We start from the raw sequence: 19,141 nt of genomic DNA on the forward strand, positions 1-19,141 counted from the left end.
ACATTTTCTTAATGTACTTTTGTTGTAATGTTATCGAAGTCATAAAAAGCAGTAATATTTAGCTTTAGTACATTCTTGTCTCGTGATAAAGCGTACAGTGATAAGCAGATTGCGGATTTTATATATTTATGACAAAAATTTGCGAATCGAATCTAAAATGTCTATGTAGCTTCTTGCGTGTCTTGCAATTCTTGTAGACAATTTTTATTTTGCGTACAAATCTGCTGTCCAGTGATAAAATACATTTGTGAAGTTCGTAATGATCTTTAGGTATATAAAATATACTATAAAAACTATATAGGGTTGAATATATATTATTAAATTGTGTATATATGATAGTATATTCTAAATATTGTGAAAATATAATTTATAAGAAGCTACTCACACAATATATAAATCGGTTCCTATATGATATAAGTAAATATTCACTTGCAAAATTTGGGTTCGAAGGACGTACACTTATGACATACGTAAGTAATTTCTATAAAATAATAGTTGATTAAAGAAAAAATATGGAACGAGAATCAGTACAACGTTAAAATTACTAAAATTTATGTTTTATTTTAAAAATAATAAATTGATATTTGGTAGAAGTATTTTATTATTTTAAATTGTTCTTTATTCTTGAATTAATAACTAAAATTGTTCTTTATTCTTGAATTAATAACTTTCTCTAGAGTGATATGGTGAAAGTAAAAAATAAAATATACATAACAAAAAGTAAGGGAAACTATCTTCCAATATTATTATTTTCACACGTTTTGTAAACTTGATTTCCGACTGAAAGCTAAGTTACAAGATACATTGACTATTTCTGCCTCATGAATTTTGATCCAATTTACTTGGACTTCTGTATCCTGAAAATTGCTCTCTGCAGCATCCCGCAAAATGGTGGTAGGTATGCTTTTTGTTCCTGTAAAAAACAGCATTAAGTTAAAGAATCTCTTAGAAACGGGGACTCGTCCAACACTGCAATTACGTATCGACCGGAAAGAAAACTCCATCATCTCTTCGTATCCTTCAAACACCATACTACCTGTATACAATTACAAAGTTTAAAACATTCCGCGAAGAAATTTGCTATAACAAACACAGTGTTGGATATTTTCATTTTATCACACTTTCAACCTTAATTCACACAATATCTATAGTTTGTGATCATTTTTATCGCTGTGAACAATTTTAAAAAGTGTAATTATTGAAAAACAGAAAGGAGAAATAAAAATCTTTATTACGAATTTCATTCAATCGGTTTTATTGGTTCAGCAAAATGAATATTAAAAAGAAGATATTAAATTTTTTTCATTAAAATCAGTATATCATATATCTCATATATCTCTTTCTTTTAAATATTCATTATGCTTTAAAAATAAGTATAAATAATATAGTATATTATATATATAAAATGTGTCACTCTTTTTGAAATTTAAAAGAACTAATTTGTCTTATCTCGATACTTTTTCAATTAAAATCAATGAAATAGCTAAATTTTATTGTACTTATTTCGTAAATTATTTATTCAAACAAATGCATTTACAGATATCTGACCCTCTTCCCTCAACTTGTTAAACAACTCTCTTTTACTTATTACGAATTTATTTCCTAAAACATACAAATTGTCCCACGGTTACAGTTGCAAGAATTCATCTGAGCAGTGAAAAAATGTCGATATACCTAGCCATACCAAAAAGCTTACAACATTTCTATTCTAGTCTAATATAAAGAATATCGAATATTATTTTATGCAATTATAGTAAATTACGAGTTCTGTAGGCGGGAAAAATATACAAATTTTTTAGCACATAGGGTGAGGCATTTAAAACAGGCCTGAATAACTCGGTTGCTATTGGTGATAGAAAAAACTATTCCAAACGAAACTTGCTTGGTTTCGAGGGTAGCCTAATCTCATGTTAACAGTTTTTCTATAAGTGGACGCGTAGAAAACGTGTGAAGGTCAACTCCGCTATTTTTTTTTAACGGAATGGTATATTTTTCTATGTGCTGTCTAATAGGGCATTTTAAGATGCATACAGTAACCTACGACTCAAGGTCATTCGATATTATTGACGGTTAACTGCAATGGAAAATATTTTACTCTGAGTTGACCCTCATATGTCCTCCACGCGTCCCTCTACAGAACAATTATTAACGCGAGATTATGCCACCCTCGAAATCAAGCAAGTTTCGTCTGACACCATTTTTTCTATTACCAATAACAACAAAGTTATTAAGGTGGCCTGTTGCAAATGCCTTACCCTGTATAGTTTATATTTAGTACCATAAAAGTTTCTCAGAAGCATAAAAAATGGCATTTAAAATATTTCTGAAAATGACTGTAAAACGCATTATTTAAACAATTTAAATATTGTAAACATCTATTTCTGCTAATATGCTTATAACGAAAATAAATGTACGATTTCGCCATGATGAGGTGCGCAGTTTTCACGTGTATTGATTTCTACTCTTATACGGTTACTAAATTCGTTATTATTACATTATTATTATTACTTGACCTTATTTTTTTCCTAGAACGGGCATTTGGACCATTGTGCGCTGTGCGTCGGTTTCGGTTGTTGTTTTTCTGGTAACTAGTTGATCTTGCCGTGAACTGACACTACACCACGAGCGCTGTCCACGTGGATACCTGGTCTGAAGGGTCTCATGCGCAACCAGCTACTACTCGACTCCCACTACCTGGTTGTTCCTGCTTCCCCACCAGACCACTTTTATCCGGCGTCTCTTTCTTTCTCTACACCCTGCTGACACACTCCTCTACACCTCCCAACCCGACCAATTGCGGTGTAGTTTACCTCTACCTCGTGTCTGCGTTCTCTGTCTCACGTCGGTTAGTGTCTCACGAGTGATCCAGTAGTGTGGATGCTGTGTCGATCGCCGCTGGATCCGCTCGAATCCTCCTGGCAAACGCGAGTGCGCGCGATAAACACCACCGCGAAAATTCGATTGTTATCCTTCCGAAATTTTCTGATTACGTTACGCATTGCCGTTCTTACCTCCTTCGTGCACCGTTTGAGCAGTGAGATCGTCAACTTGGGTTTGGATCTGATAATCGCTGTAAGAAATGCGTAAAGTTCTTGTTGAAGTAAAATCCTTGGATCCTGAGTAAGAGCCTCGAATTCAGTTTTGGTCCGAAGTGGTGATCACGTGTCAGAGACGTTATTCCAATCTAATTGAATGTGGTTGTTGAAAGTGAAATATTCTTCTCTCAAAACAGTCGTAAATGCATGACGATTACGAGGATTTAGTGAAAATTATGATATTTGGGAATTGGCCAGGGACCATACATACAAATTATTTGAAAAATTATTATGAAAAAATCCAGTAACCGAATCTTGTTTATTATTTAAGTTTAAAATATTAATCGCAACATGCGAAGGAAATGAAAAATAAAATGAAATTCATTTTCATGAATTACTTGTGATTATTATTTCTATTGAAGAAAAAAAAATTCTTATTCTACAAACTCTTTCATTTTCATTTTAACAGTTATGGGTTATGGTTCCTGGATTGTGTTCGTTAAAGACGAAACGGGATTTCTTAGTTTTGTGTATAAACAAGTGTGGAGCAGTCTAAATTGTGTTCATATTGTTTAAATATTGAGTTGAAGGTATGTTAGAAATGGATCCAAAGTTTTTTGAACGCTCAGTTGTTTTTCTTCTCTCCGAGGAAATTGGAAATTCGAATGTTTAGAAATTTTGTGCATTCTTTGTGCATTCTTTGTGGTTACTGTTTATTAACTAATCTTGTGTTACTGTTGATGAGTAAAATTTTAATTGATCGACACTTTTTAACTCGAATCGGAAATCTGAAAACATATTCAAACTTAAAAATGGAATTTTTACTTTACTTCTTTATTTTTACTTATATATATATATAATACAAAAAATTAATAAAAATTAATAAAAAAAATAAAAGAGATATTTAGGTAGCCTCCTTTAGCTGAGACACACTGTATATGTTATATATCTCTTTCTTAATATTCATTATGCTTTAAAAATAAGTATAATTAATATAGCCACAGTAATTGGGCCCCTTACCATATAAAAATTAAATTTCCTTATTATGTTTATCAGGATTGTTGTAGTCAATTATTTAGTAGAATCTAAAGTAATGATTAATGAGGAAAACTTGAACTCTGCATTTAAGTTTCGTTTCCTAAATAACTTTGATCTTGTGAGAAATGAAAATTACGAAGAATATTCAAATGTCGTGTTTGTAAATGTCGGCGATCGATCAGGATGTGCTACTTAAATCGATAAAGTAGTATGTTTATTAAACGACGATAGTGCAAATACGGAAGTTACGGTCTGTGTTTATCTGTGGTCTGTATCTGTCATCGGTAGTGTACGACGAGAGGTGGTCTGTTCCTGCGGATGCAACAGTTTCCAGGGTTATATTTTCGCGCCGGTTGTCAGTGAACACGCGATACGGATGTCCTGCAGGCTGGGAAGTTTTCGATTAAATGGAAGGATAAATTAAACGCTACCAACCTAAATTTCCTATCTCGAAAACTAAATCTCAGCATTTGTAATATTCTACAACGATTGCTGGATTCTTTATTCTTTGTTAAGCTAATCCATGAATTGGTGCTAATTTTTGAACAAATACTTAATTTATTAATAACGTGTGATGAGTATACTCATCGTGAAGAAATGGTAATTGCTTTTGTCATGTCTAAATAAAAATTGTCTGCATTCATTGTAAGATACAGGTCGTGCATACATTTACATTTTCTTTTCTTCGTCAATTTAATAAGTTAAAAATAATAGAATAGAAATTCGTTGAAATAATGATATTACAATAATGTTATACAGTCATTGGATTAGGAATTTTTGAATAATTATGAAATTATGTATCTCTTTTGAGCTATTTCTGAATGTATGTACGAATAAAACAATGACTAAAAATAATAGAATGTCATATACACGTTGACTTGTAAATGTTCCATTAAAAAATTAAGACGAAGATACGGAAACGTTGAACGAGGAAACAGTTAAATAAATTGTTCATATTTGAATTTGTTCTTCTTCAAGATGTTAACTGTTTTTATGAATATTGACGTCAGAATGATGTTGAATTTGCGAATTACTCCTTTATTTTATTTTACTCCAATGAGCAGAAAATATCGCTTTTTGCTGGATAGAATTTCTTCAAAATTAGATAGTGATCGAGAAAGTTGGCAAATACCCGAGTCCAATTAGTAAATACAGCTTATGCAAACAGATTAGATAAATGTCACAATCTGTTTCGATCGTCAATCAAGTTGTCGATCATTCGCTTTTCAATTGACATTTTTGTAATGTAATGGGGCCATTTGTACAATTTGTGTAGGAAATCTATCTGCATTATTTTAAATTTTCGTTTCAGTAATGTTAATTCACATATCATTATTATTACTATTATAGAGGGCTTAATTGTAATATCCTTATTCTTTTAAGACTAAACTGATTTTATAATCGTGAAGTACAGGTCATATATATTATATTATATTGTATATGTTATATATAACAAACATATTGTAATAAAAATTTCAGCACCCACTATTTTAACTTCTATTAACTTCCTATATTTTGTACCATAAGTATTATTTCTAAAAGGAAAATACGACTGAATACTTCAGATCATTATTTAAATTATTTAATATAACATTAATTAAATTGCTTTTTTCTCTCCTGGTCATTATATATATATATATATATATAATTTAATTGTTTAATGTTGCTTCAACATCAAGGGTCATTAGCAACACGGTACATTTTCTTACAATATATTGTACATATTTGTATCCTTGATATACTTGGCAAGACCGGCGATATACTCCTTAGAACTTAACAGAATGGGTAAGGATCTAGGCAACTTAGCATTTTTCCTTTCATTCTCATATTTTTTGCATTCTATTATTAGGTGGTTTATGTTAATTGGTACTTTACATATATCGCAGATCGTATTTTCTTTCTTATTTAACAAAAATGAATGGGTTATTTCTGAGTGCCCAATTCTGATTGTAGACATTGAAGTTTGAATTTGACGATCTACCGGACTTGGCTCTGCTTTACATTTATTGAAAATATGAATAACCTTTGGGAAGATACAAACAAATTGCTAATCAGTAATCTAAACTTGTTTTTAATAAGATAATAAGGTGAATTAATAATACATATTGTTTAGTAAAACCAAAATCTGTACACGTAATTATCCAACATTTTGTTTTACGCTAGAGCTTGACAATTTTTTAGTGGCGTACGAAGATAAATGGAACTTCGTTCTAGAAGGTGCTAGTACAATGAGAAATAATGGACCTCGGTCCTTATAATCTTCTCGATATAAATGATGACACGTATCAGAGGTGCTCCAGTGTTCGAGTTACAATTCTGAGACTTTGGACTGGTCGAAAAAGACAAATGGAAACCTTTCCTTCGAAGTTCGAACAGAAGATAAACACCACGACAAAGATGTGACGTCCGACCTTTCTCGTAAATCACTGTACCTTTCGAGAAAATATTTTCTGTTTATCTTTGTGAAACCTTATACCGTTTGTGAGATCATAATACCTGTAGCCACTGTCACAGAATTATACGCATAAATTTAACTAGTTAAATATGACTAAAGAAGGAAGAACATAACTATGAAAAGTAGAAATTAATTAATTTTTGTAGAAATTTCAATATAAACAAACATTTCTGTGTTTTAAACAAGCATCGAGTAGCTAAAAATACTTTAAAGCACTATATTTACACAATTAAATTACAAATAATTCACCATTTATGCTAAAACTTATTAAATAAGACGCAAATAATAGTAATAATAACGTAATAAAAACGTGTACAACTAAATCATTATTCAGTACAATAATGGTAGACAACGTAGATTATTGTTAATATTAATATTTTCTATATGCCTATGAAAGTAGAGAATGGTAGAGACACGTTGTTCAAATAATTTATGATAAGATTCGCATTCAGTTAAAGACTAAAATTTGCAGTTGAAAAATCTTGCTACTAACGTACGGACCTCGAGGTTTAAGTAAGGTCCTTATGTTTAAATGTCGGTCCACTAAAAACACGAATAAAAATATACTATTGCCATACATATCCAAAGATATTAATATTGTAACACAGGTATATTGTACGTATTTTTTTATATCATATGAAAGCGTGTGTCGAAACGAATTCATTCGTATACGACATAATAACCTTCAAGGTCACACAAGGTCAGAAATGGAAACGAAACGCCATGTAAAAGTTCGAACAGAATATTTTTAAAAACGAAAGATAACTGTTTACTTCCTTGAAAAATAATCCTTTAATTCTCTGCTAATGCGATTGGAATTTAAACTCTTGCAGCAAAGTGTTTCTACATATTGACATACCGTTAACTTTTCCTGTACAACAGCAAATATTTGTTTAAGGTTTCTCACATATGTGTGCCCATGATAATGAAAGCGACCTAAGTCATACATCTTTCTTTTCAAGATATTTGAAGTTTTGCGTTTGATTGTGTTGAAGAATATTTTTTCAATGTATAAATTTATTCGGTTGTGAATGTAAATATATTTTAATTTTAAAGATTTATATTTATGACTCTAAGTGTACATAACTATGATTGAAACGAAGCCACTTACAATCGGGAATTATGCAGTTGAATGAACACAATTCTGTACTTTGTCAATAAATAAAAAGGTATACCGAACATAACTGAATGAATTTATGGGAGGACTCAATAGTTTGCAAAACAATTAATCTTATAATTCTATTCAACTATTTGTTCATCAATGTTAATCCAAATTTTTGAACATATGCTTATATATTTTAAATTATGCTTAATTTTTCTGCCAAAACTTAATACCTCATTAGTATATTACTTCTTCATAATTGAAATGCAGATTCTATATATTTATAACAAAATTAGGCGAGTATTATTTAAAACAGATGAGGCATTAAAAGAATTTTAGAATGTCAATATACTATGTTGCACTTATTGAAACTATTAAAGAAAGAAAGAAATTTCTATTTGGCATCCACCTCTAGCAATTAATAGAGATTTTATTTTGCATGAAGATCTTCTGTTCATAACTGAAGAGTTTAATAAAGCATTTCAGTTTCTTGCACACGAAGTTATTTATTTTGATTGATTTGATATTTAAATTTAAGTTAGTAAAATTAAAACGTAAAAAGTTAGAAACTTTAGTAAAATTTAAACGTTTAGCAGTTTATTAAACACAAAGACATTTAGTAATGTTGGAATTATTTATTAGTTCTTTTTTTTTATTTTGAATTATAATATAGTAGCTTTTAGTACTAAAGTATACAGCGTATGAAGAAATGTCAAAATGTGGAAGATATAGAAGAACTACCAGAGGGATTAAAATGATCCGTTTTAGAATTCTTGTTTCACAATTATGATAGACATAGAAGCACTTCTATGAGAATTCATTCACTATATTGATTCATTCATTTATGTACAGCAGGCCTGCTCAATGATGGCTCGCGGAACAGATGTAGATGCTTCTCCTCCTCGCCTGTTCGGCGAGTCAGTCCCCCCACCATGTCCACTCCGACTTTTCGTTTGGCATGTACATGTACATGAATACGTAGTAGTGGTGAGTAACCTGCCGGTGCAGCAGTCGTAGGCTTCGTGCCGAATGAAAAGCTTAGTGGACATGGTGGGGACTGACTCGCCGAACAGGCGAAGAGGAGAAGCAGCCACATCTATTCCGCGAGCCATTGTTGAGCAGGCCAGAATGTACAGGATGGTCCAGTATATATTACCACATCATTATCGCCGCTGTTTTTGAAAATATGAAGAAACTTTATTAGCCAAAGTTTTTCAGCACAACGAGAACTATAATATGGCAATAACATTTTCTTTCGTAGGTGAAGGGGTTTCGGGGATTTCAAAGTCACCTTCATTTTTTTAAATACAAACAATATTTTTCTATGCGCTGTTCGATACAGTTCATCATTCAGTATAAAAAAGTATTAATCTATGTATGCCGAAAAATTATTAATTTAAGAGATACTTTAACTTTAACTTTATTGATTTCTGTAGATTCTGTTTAGCATATTTTCGTGTTTATCAATCAACGCAAAGTAAGATCTAGCAAATATTTTAATTCAAATATTACTATGAAAACGTTTTTGTTGCGGTAATATATAGAATGAGGTTTTCTTATTTAAATTAAAATATTTAGTAAACCAATCACTTTTTGACTGCATGGATTAATACTTTTTTATAGAGAATAAAAGACTGCATCGTCTGGTCCATAAAAAAATACACGGTTTCACTTAAAAAATCGAAGTTGACCTTTAAATTTTCTAAACGCTTCCACTTATAAAGGAGTCATGTCCGCCGTATGATGTTTCCCTTGATACTATGTAACATCTGTAGAAATAATCTTTTTATAAAACGCATAATTTAGACGTAATTCGAGGAGATCAAGACAGGTGTGTCTTACCCACTATATTAGGTTGTCCCAAAAAGACGTTTCGTTTTCGAGTAATGCACACAATGCAAATAGAAAGTAATGTTATTACCAAAGCCACTCCAATATTACCAATTACCAATTAAGTTATTACCAATTACCACTCCCCCTTACTTAACTAAATCATTTGCTTTCTTAAATTAACGAATTAATCGTATTGTTCATGTATGCTAATAACATTTAACAAAATCAAAGCGTAGTATCACCCCCTCCATGTTTTTACCATTTTGAGACACCCTGTAGACATATGGAATAATATAGTTTACAAAACTTTCAAGTCGTTCTGTAAGAGAATGGTTGACTTGAGACCCATGGTTCCTTTGAGACTTTTGTTCTCCAGGATGAGTATTATACTATGCAATAAAAAACAATTTTGACCTTGAGATTCAAGATCAAGGTCAAGGTCAATTTTGCGGTATATTGTTTAACTGATCTGTACCTATGCAGAGGTGCAGAATCACGATACAGTGGTCGCGACATATAATTTTGAAACACCCTGTACATAAGTGTCGTTTTTCTGATGCATTCATAGTTTATCCTTTAAGTTTAGGTGGGTAATAAATCGGATGACGTAATTAATTTTATGTTGAAGACTTCCTAGGTTGTTCTACTTGTAAGGAAAGACATTCTATCAGGAGATGTTTAACTGAAATATCGGGTTGTTCTTTGGTGTTTGTGTATTAATTTGCAGTAGCCAATTCTTAGTCGCGTACGATTAACTTGGTTTCTAATTTCAGAAATTTTCTGAGGTCTTGATTGAATCCATTTGTTATTCCAGAATTCCGTGTTCTTCTTGCGAAGATATTTCCTGATGTCATTTTGTGAGCATGGGAGGTTTAGGTATGGATTTTTTGTCGCTTCTTTGGCAGCTTCATCCACTTTTTCTCACATTCCAATCTGGAAGGAGATCCATGTCCACTTTTTTGTTGATAGTGGAGATTTTGACTTAGGTTAATTATAAATTCAATGATTGGTTCCTGAGCTTCATATGGTTTGAGGTTATCTATTAGGCTCATCGAATCGGTGAAGATGATAAATAGTTTTTCGAGAGGTTAAACTTTAACTTAGGTGACCACAAATTTTGAACTTTTTATTATATGATCCTTTAGATTTTGCGGAGAAAATGCGAAAAATCCAAGTTTTAACATTAGGAATTCACTGGTTCAAAAATTATGCGTGGTTAACATTGGCTGATTTCAAGTGTTATTCACAGGTATGGGCGCCACCATGTTTGTATGTACTCACCGTCACGCGTCGTCTAATGAGCGGAACCACTAGGTGGCACCACAATCACCTGAACCCACGTGAACCCTAACCCTGAGCAACCTACTCTCGGATCATCGGACGATGTCTGAGTACATACCATTATGACTGCGCCCTTACTTGTCGGAAACGCTTAAAAGCGCTCAACTTTACACACGTATAACTTTTGAACCAGGGAATTCCTAAGATTAAAACTTGGATTTTTGTTATTTTCTCGTAAAAATGTACGGAATTATATAAAAGAAAGTCCAAAATTTGTGGTCCCCTAAGTGAAAGTTTAGCCTTCCGAAGATTTTCAAGAGCTTGTTTTATGACGCAGGCTTCACAAAAAAAGAAGGTAGAATAATCGTGTAATCTGAGTAAATTTTTAATTTCTAACATCGTTATAGCTCATCCTATTGCGTCACTTGTAAGCATAAGATTTGGTACGATCTTTGTAATGTGTGAGTAAAGGATACTTTGAAAATGATAGGACATTCGGTTAATCGTGAGTCCGTTCGGATCCTGCGGATGATCGGCTTACTCCATGCCTCGAGTAACTGTCATTGAATCGTCTGTGGTCTTGGTATTCACAAGCAAAGAAGGGACGTTATTGCTACAGAAGAGAAAGAAAGAAACATACGGAACGTCCGAGAATCTCCTTAAGAAGGTTTATAAATAGGCATGGTAAGTGGAAGCGATATTTTCACTACAATCTCGGTGAAGCGACAATGAATTGGTTACGGCCAAGACGACGACAAATACCCTTCATGGCTACTCCTTAACGAGATTCGGCCGCCATAGTCTTGGTAATCACAGAGAACGCATGTAGCTCCGTTGAAGCACGCGAGTTCAAAATTCGAATTTCATCAGTTCGATCGTAATGCATGATTTTACATCGGTGGATCGCGATATTTGATATTCTCTCCGTCGGAAATATACCGCGCGGAAATTCAGTTAAATTGTTTTTGGCACGGGACGTTTATAAATTGTGGGCCTCTTGTCATTCGAGAATTAGACTGTGGTGATTCAAGAACTGTTTCTGTGAAACTAGTGGTTCGAAATAAACATTGATCTCCAGACATATCGTCACGATGCGGAATTGTAGCAGTTTTCGGAAAGTTGATGGAACTCGACGTGGATTCATATTCTTCTTTCGATAAAAGGTATTTCTTTGTATTTTACTTTATTTTATATAAAACAATTAAGATTATTCAAGTACTAGTTTTAGTATAACTATACAGTTTACTTGCATACGCAGAATAGAACATTAAATTTATTACAGTCAATTGTTTCTAAAGTCAACTAAAATGTGACGTTTGGAATTATTTTACAACCGAATTCACGTAAAATCAAATTGCTTTCTTCTCGACAAATGATATAATATTTGAAACTCTTTAAATATTTACATTAAGCACGTGGACATTTATAGGATTTAATTGTAAATAGATATTTTTATAGACAGACATTTTCTACTTTTTTCAAATATTTTTGTTTTTTAATCATTTTGACAGAATCGTTTTGACACAAAACGAGAATTAATAATTAATCCTTTGCACTCCTATGTCGGGGCTGAGGCGACATTTAACAGGTGTTTACAAAATTCCGGAGTGCAAAGAGTTGAAATGCACATAAATTAATGCTATTTACGTGTAATATCTCGAAAATCATTCATCAGCCTAGTGTATAAGTCATTGCATTTGTCATGAAACATACTGTCAAATATTCTTAAAAATATATATATTGTTATTTGTATATTATTTAAAAATTGAAGTTTGATTCCCGGGTCTCTCAAAATTAAATTTCTGCCACCGTTAAAGTGTTTCAAACTGCGTCACGTATAAATATAGTATTTATATGTGTGGATAATATCTAACAAATAGTAATGTGTCATGTGAAAATAAGTTGCCTTTTCAAAACCTCACATTCATATAGCTTTTGTATTTACGAATAAGCCATTTAATATTTTAAACAAGTAAATATGTATGTTTATTCCCGTTATCTTCCTATAATATTTTTTGTTTTCATTTAGACGAGATTCTTTTTTTATTTTTAATCCCAGCCTGTGTATTAGGAAGAAGTGATTTCTGCATAATTACATAAATTTTAAGTTTTTCTTTCTTTCTTTAAAATTAACGCGAAAAATTGTATCAATACTATTGTAACAAGTAACAGCGTTAGTCAGCGTAAACGATGACAACGTATATACGAGGATAATGCTTAACGAAGTTCTGCTTTTGTCTCGACCTTAGTCAGATCTGACATGATCGTATGTGCAACAGTCGACTGTCATGAAAGTGCACTGGTCTGCCTCATTGAGCTGCTAGCTCAATTTTAATTCCACTGGCGATAGAAGTAATTAGCGTTGTCGAGACTTTAATTTCAATTTAAATCTCTGTGTTGCGACGATGAAAATGCTAACGTGACTGGCAACGAGAAATTATCGTATGTATGTTTGGATTTACTTTATTTGTTGGTATTAGTTAAGTTTTATTGATATATTTCCTTTTCTATAATTTAAAATAACTAACTGCAGGAGTATAGTTAATTTAAAGTTAATTAACTAGTTTATATCATATCGTCTTTTGCAATAACTATTTTGTAGGGTTAGCATTAATTTTCATTAAAAAATTTAAATGTTGGACATTTATTAATGATTATTCATTTGTTATACAAGGTGTTCCATTTAACTCTGCCACTTCTAATAACTTTGTTATTTATGCAGATACAAAGAAATGTTTGCAAAGAAAGTCATCGTATTTAGAGGAGGACATAAGTCTGTGTAGGTGAAGGTCATCTCAAGGTCATATTTTCCGAGATCATACAAACAGTAATGTTTTTTTTTTACTAGAATGATCCACTTTTTGTATGATGGAAAATTAGTTCGATAATAGCTCGTTAACTATTAGGTTTAGAATACAAAAGGTAGGTCATTCCAGTTAAAAAACATTACTGTTCGTAAGATCTCGAAAAATATGACCTCGAGATGTCCTTCACCTACACAGACTTATGTCCCCTTCCAAATACGATGACTTTCTTTGCACACATGTTTTTGGTATCTGCATAAATAAAAAAGTTATTAGGGGTGGCAGAGTTAAATGTGACACCCTGTATATAGAATAAATCAATAAATTGTGTTTTATTTCGAATTGTACACCTTGAAGAAATATACAGGGTGAGTTGAATAAGAATTGATATCTAAAGTAACTCGTAACCTCTAACAGAAATCCATTTATATTCGTAAAATGAGTCTTTCGAAATGCAACATAATTCGTTCATAACGTTTTTTTATGCAAACAACAGGTTACGAGTTATTTCAGGTAGTAGTTCTGATTGGCTCACCCTGTATATCTTTAAATACAAACGAAAAGAAAACAAGTATTTTATTGTGTAGAAGCGGGAAACCACGAATTTTAACCTTGAGAAACGTATGAAGTATAAAGGAAAATTGATATGAATTTGACACCTACACTCCAGACGTGATAAACAACAGGCAAATGGCGAACGTTGAAAATCAATTCAATTATGGGTGGAGTAACAGAAGCCAGATCCATCAGTTCACTAAATGATCACGACTCAGCGGTTTTACTTTGGCGGTCACGTTCGACAATTCCGAAACCACGTAATTCGATGTGAGTAACTGCTGGCGGAATGCACGATCGCTATCTAGTATCGTCGAATTGCCTCTTAAAATGAACGTAAAATGAATTGCATAACTGGCCAGTGTGCAGTGCGTACGCAAATGTCAGTCATGAACCGTGTCTCTCGCGCGGGTAGCTCGTCCATGTAATCCACGTGTTCACGTCCGTTGTCGAAGGACTCGCATACCTGTCGCACTTATACGACCTTACATAAGTGAATCCACTTCCGTCGTTCCAAGGATTTAATATCGCGTGAGATTCGCCTGGGACCAAAGAAACACTATACGTCGATTGAACTGAAATTCTCTATAGTCTCCGACTTCGGCGTTAGCGAAATAAATTATTTGCAAAATATTAGTGGACTCTTACCGCCAATTTTCTAATAGTCTTTTTAACCCTTAAGCGGACCATCAAAATGTACTTTGCAAATGATTCAATTAAATTATATTCAATATTCATCTCTTTAGAAATGATAAATAGAAAGGGTAGTGAGAGTCAAATTTCATCTAAATCCACAAATAGTTACACAATAAATAATTATCATAAAATTATCAAAACAAAAGATCTACACATAAGAATTTCTCAAGAAATTGTTCCAAAGCGACAAGCAGTTTCATTCGTAATTCAACAAAGTTTTAGTTCAGTTCAGTCTTCAAGGCAATGTGTTATCTTATTAGACTACATGTTATTTTAAATAATTACGTGTTATTCTATTTGAACAGACAAATATATATATATATTTTTTTAAATTATTTCGTTATTTGAAATTGATTTGAAATAATTTTTCATTTTATTTTTTATTCGATTATATACTATTTAAAATGTAATCTCATATACTTTCTAATTGTAAAAACACAATTCTTTTATTGGTTATATGGAAATGTATACATAAATTTTCATACAGTTTTCAAAGACATTTACATTAAGAAAACACATTAAAAATCAATTTTATCAAAGCTTCAGACTAGTATATCGCTTTAATGTAATAAAATCTATAGGATACGGTGCCACAGATGTTTGATAATTGTGATGATTATGATTCGATAATCTGATAATTGATGAATAGCAGCCTTTGTATGTGGGCAATCAAAATGTATGTTTTATCAACAGGATCCACTTGGAGAACTATCCTACGTACATATATAATCACATTAGGTGATCCGCTCGGTATATTCAATGTAGTCGAAATGGGATCATAAGTTCACTCAATGGCTTAATATTTAAGAATTTGCGGTCCATGTAGATCCGTCAAGTTTCATTGGCTAATAGCCACACGGCGATATTTATTTTTCTAATTATCTGAATGCTGAAATAAAGACTGTTAACATTAGAATGTTCTTTCTTTAATTAAATCTCATCATAAACTATTAGTTAATAATTTAATTGGAAGAAAGCTAGTGTTTTTACTAGCATTAAAACACTCAATTATAGTTAATATAATAACAAGTGACTAGAATAAATTCATGATTTCATGTTATATACTATTATAGTCCATGATATTAATGTCTTCGCAAATAAATCAAATTAAATTAAAATTAATTGTATAAATCTATACAAGCGTTGAAAATATCTTATTTTTTAACTTTACAATTCGATAATGAAGAAAGAAAGAACTTTCAATTCAGAATTCATCATATACTGTTGACCTAATTGTTACATTTAAAATAAAAAATAAAAGAATGGATAAAAGCAAAAAATGTTTTCATTAAAGTTAACGAACAGTTAACAATTGCTCTATCCTGAAGTTACGGTTCTATTATTCACGTTGAAAAGAAGTACATAACCTTCAGAAATGATGAACACATCGAAACAAGTCTCAACGTTTCCGGTGATTTTGAACGGGTAATGTAATGATTACCTGTTTTTGAATTCCATGATGATATAAAAGAAAATTTTCATTATCGCTTTTATAAATTATACGTATATTCGTTTATTACTATGGGTGTGTATTATTTACACGATATTTTACATTCAACATAAATACAAAACATTAACAAAAGTACATTTTCATATTATTTTTCATGGGTAAAGAAACGTGACCGAATAAACACAGTTTCAGAAATTACAAAAATCTAAAATGCAGTTTTTTAAAATTATTGAATAGCAGTAGTTCCAAAAGTTGTCTGAACCATTTGAAATGTTTCCGTGCCACTTTTTCCAAGTCTATAACAATATTTACAGATAGAAGACATAACACACCGATCTGGTATAAGAGCGATGACTCGACCAATCGAAGAGCATAAATGATACTATTTGGTGGGTCCATTGTATATGCTTATACATTAGGTAATCCCCTCTCCAAACCCCAAATCCCAAAGTATCAACTCTCGTGTTCCACGCACAACGTTCCCGAGCGTTTTGGACACATCTTGTGACACTCATTTACAAGAGTTATTATCACCTTCTCTAGTATCGCCAGATCAGGGGAATTTACTCAAGTTGAGGGGAATATAGACGTAGACGTAGACGCAGACGGAACACGAATTGGGTGTGCGCATCACGTCACGTGACCGGTCGGTGGCGGAAGCGTGGGGATGCTCGCCGCCGAAAAATCGGGGAACAACGTCGTAGAAGGGAAAGTAAAGTATTCTCCACATGAATGATAGCAAATAAAAAAAGTGTATATGTTAAATACGTTTGTAGAAACCACTTTCTACCGAATTTTCATTAAAATCGTTGACTTGATGATGACATTTCGGTATGTTCGCTCGCGGGCGCGCAAATACTTTTCTGACCCACTGTGTACATGTCGGGGCGTTTACACAGTCATTGAAATTTGTCGGTTTGGTCGGTCGCAAATTTTTCGCCAGGTCCCCGTAGAGCCGAGGGTGGCAAACGGAGTCCATGTGTAATTGGTCAGACTATGGCGCATCGACTCGCGGTATTTTGCAGGCGAGTGCACGCACGCGGAATTACAGCGACCCGCGTGCAACGGTGCGTGATCGTTGAATCCGTCCCTCTTCCTCCGTGTTGCCCGTTTTCAACGAAAACGCACTTGTACACCGTGTTACGAACAAATTAGTATCTCGTTAACAGTGTGCATCGTGTCCGCGCCGTTGCGTCCCCGCGCCTGATATATTGTTGACGCGGGTCGCAACGCGTGTCCTGAAACCTGGAAAAGTACTGTATGAGATTACAGTTTGCCGAGGTGAAAGATCGGTTCAATATGGTTTGCTGGGAAAGCAACGAGGGGTCACTTTAACGCGTTTTTTGGGGGGGGGGCTGCAGTTTTAAAACAGCGTTAACGCTATCTCGCATTTCGATGTACAAATCAATCTCTCCTCGTGATGGAGGATTATACGAAATTTGTCAGCCTCGTGCTACTCAACGAACTGAATAAAATATTTCACCAACAAATTAACTCTTTCAGCGAAAATAGCGACCTATTTCATCATTCGTATTGTATATCCGAATATTTTCGCACAGTCTGTTTGTATTAAGTATATGCACGAATTCGTAGCCCTCGCAATTGATCAATTGTAACTTTATTTCAAAATGAAATATTTTATCCCCATCCGCCTCGGCTGTGGGAATACCAAAAATTGAGAAAAACACATGATTGAATAATGCTCACAATATAAAAGCATAAAACACTATCGAGCATGCTGCGGTATAATTAACGATGTACTTTACTTTAAAGGGTACCTGCTTTGTTGTAGGTACACTGCATATAAAAAGTAGACTGTGGATCTTATGCATTTATAACTAAAATTAGTAGATGAAATATAAAACAGCAAAAACATTAGAAGAATATCAGTATATCGCAATATTATTTTCAATTTACTAAGATTATTTTAATAAACGTTAGTTTACACATACAAGAAATGATTCCTCAGGTCATTTGAAGTAACTTTTTCCTTTGCGAAAATGTTCTTCGCGGCTTTGTTAAGAAGTTATTCACAAAAAACACGGACCAATCACAACATGGCTAAAGCGGACGGATTCCGGCTCGGTCAATGTCAACGCCAATGTCCGCTGTAGACGCGCACCGATTAGTTCGTGTTTTTAGTTATTATCTCCTTAACATTGCCACGGAGAACGTTCTCGTAAAGAAAAAAGTTACTTCAAATGACCGTAGAAATCACACCTTTCAAGAACAACCATTTTTGGGATACTAAAAATCCGCAGTCCAATGATGATAAAAGTGACCAAGGACTCCATATTATATTCCTTAAGATGGAAAGTTTTCCTTTTACACGTTTTACTTGTCAGACCCACCTCCTTTTAAAATATTATTGGTATCGTTGTCTTCAACGCCGTTTGGTTGATATATGTTTTGAAACATTTGAAAATGTAAGTAGAAGACGTTGATGATTTCATTGCTTTAAAACCACCATACTTCTTTCGGGTAAATGATACAGTTAAATGACTCACCTTATAAGTAACACTAACACGAGGTTATGCATAATAATGAATAATTTAGTGAAGTTTAGTGAAATTCAGTAAAGTTTGGTGAAGCATTCAATAAAATGAGCGATAAATGTCCGACCAATACACAAAAAATGGTGTGACATAAATGTCTTCAGAATTTATGGACACTGTTTAGCACATAGTGAGATAGTCAGATAACAGAAAAGACGATAGGAGAGAGATCCTTGTGAAGATCATTCTATAAGAAATTTTAATATATAATAGCAAATAATGCAATAGTTGTATTATAACGTAATTCTTGCAACAAGTGAAATGCAAATTATTTAGAATTAAAATACACATACAATTAGATGAAACAACCGGAATAGTTATTATATCTGTTGAGTTA

General features: G+C 32.8%; 1 protein-coding gene across 7 annotated transcripts in view; it reads left to right on the forward strand.

The window, feature by feature from the left end:
- The window catches only part of Sick (sickie), a 504,036-nt gene that overhangs the window by 153,229 nt on the left and 331,666 nt on the right, over positions 1-19,141 (forward strand). Inside the window, exons 1-3 of one of the 7 annotated variants that reach the window (XM_076804267.1) lie at positions 2,849-3,072; positions 3,505-3,625; positions 11,754-11,907. The exons of 2 other annotated variants lie outside the window; for them this stretch is intronic. The gene's annotated coding sequence lies outside the window, so the exon portion shown is untranslated. Of the gene's footprint in view, positions 1-2,848; positions 3,073-3,463; positions 3,626-11,234; positions 11,429-11,753; positions 11,908-19,141 lie in introns of those variants that run through there. 4 more of the 7 variants (XM_076804263.1, XM_076804272.1, XM_076804274.1 and 1 more) reach the window with 4 other exon arrangements.

The sequence above is a fragment of the Halictus rubicundus genome, chromosome 2, assembly GCF_050948215.1.
Source record: "Halictus rubicundus isolate RS-2024b chromosome 2, iyHalRubi1_principal, whole genome shotgun sequence".
Taxonomy (NCBI): domain Eukaryota; kingdom Metazoa; phylum Arthropoda; class Insecta; order Hymenoptera; family Halictidae; genus Halictus; species Halictus rubicundus.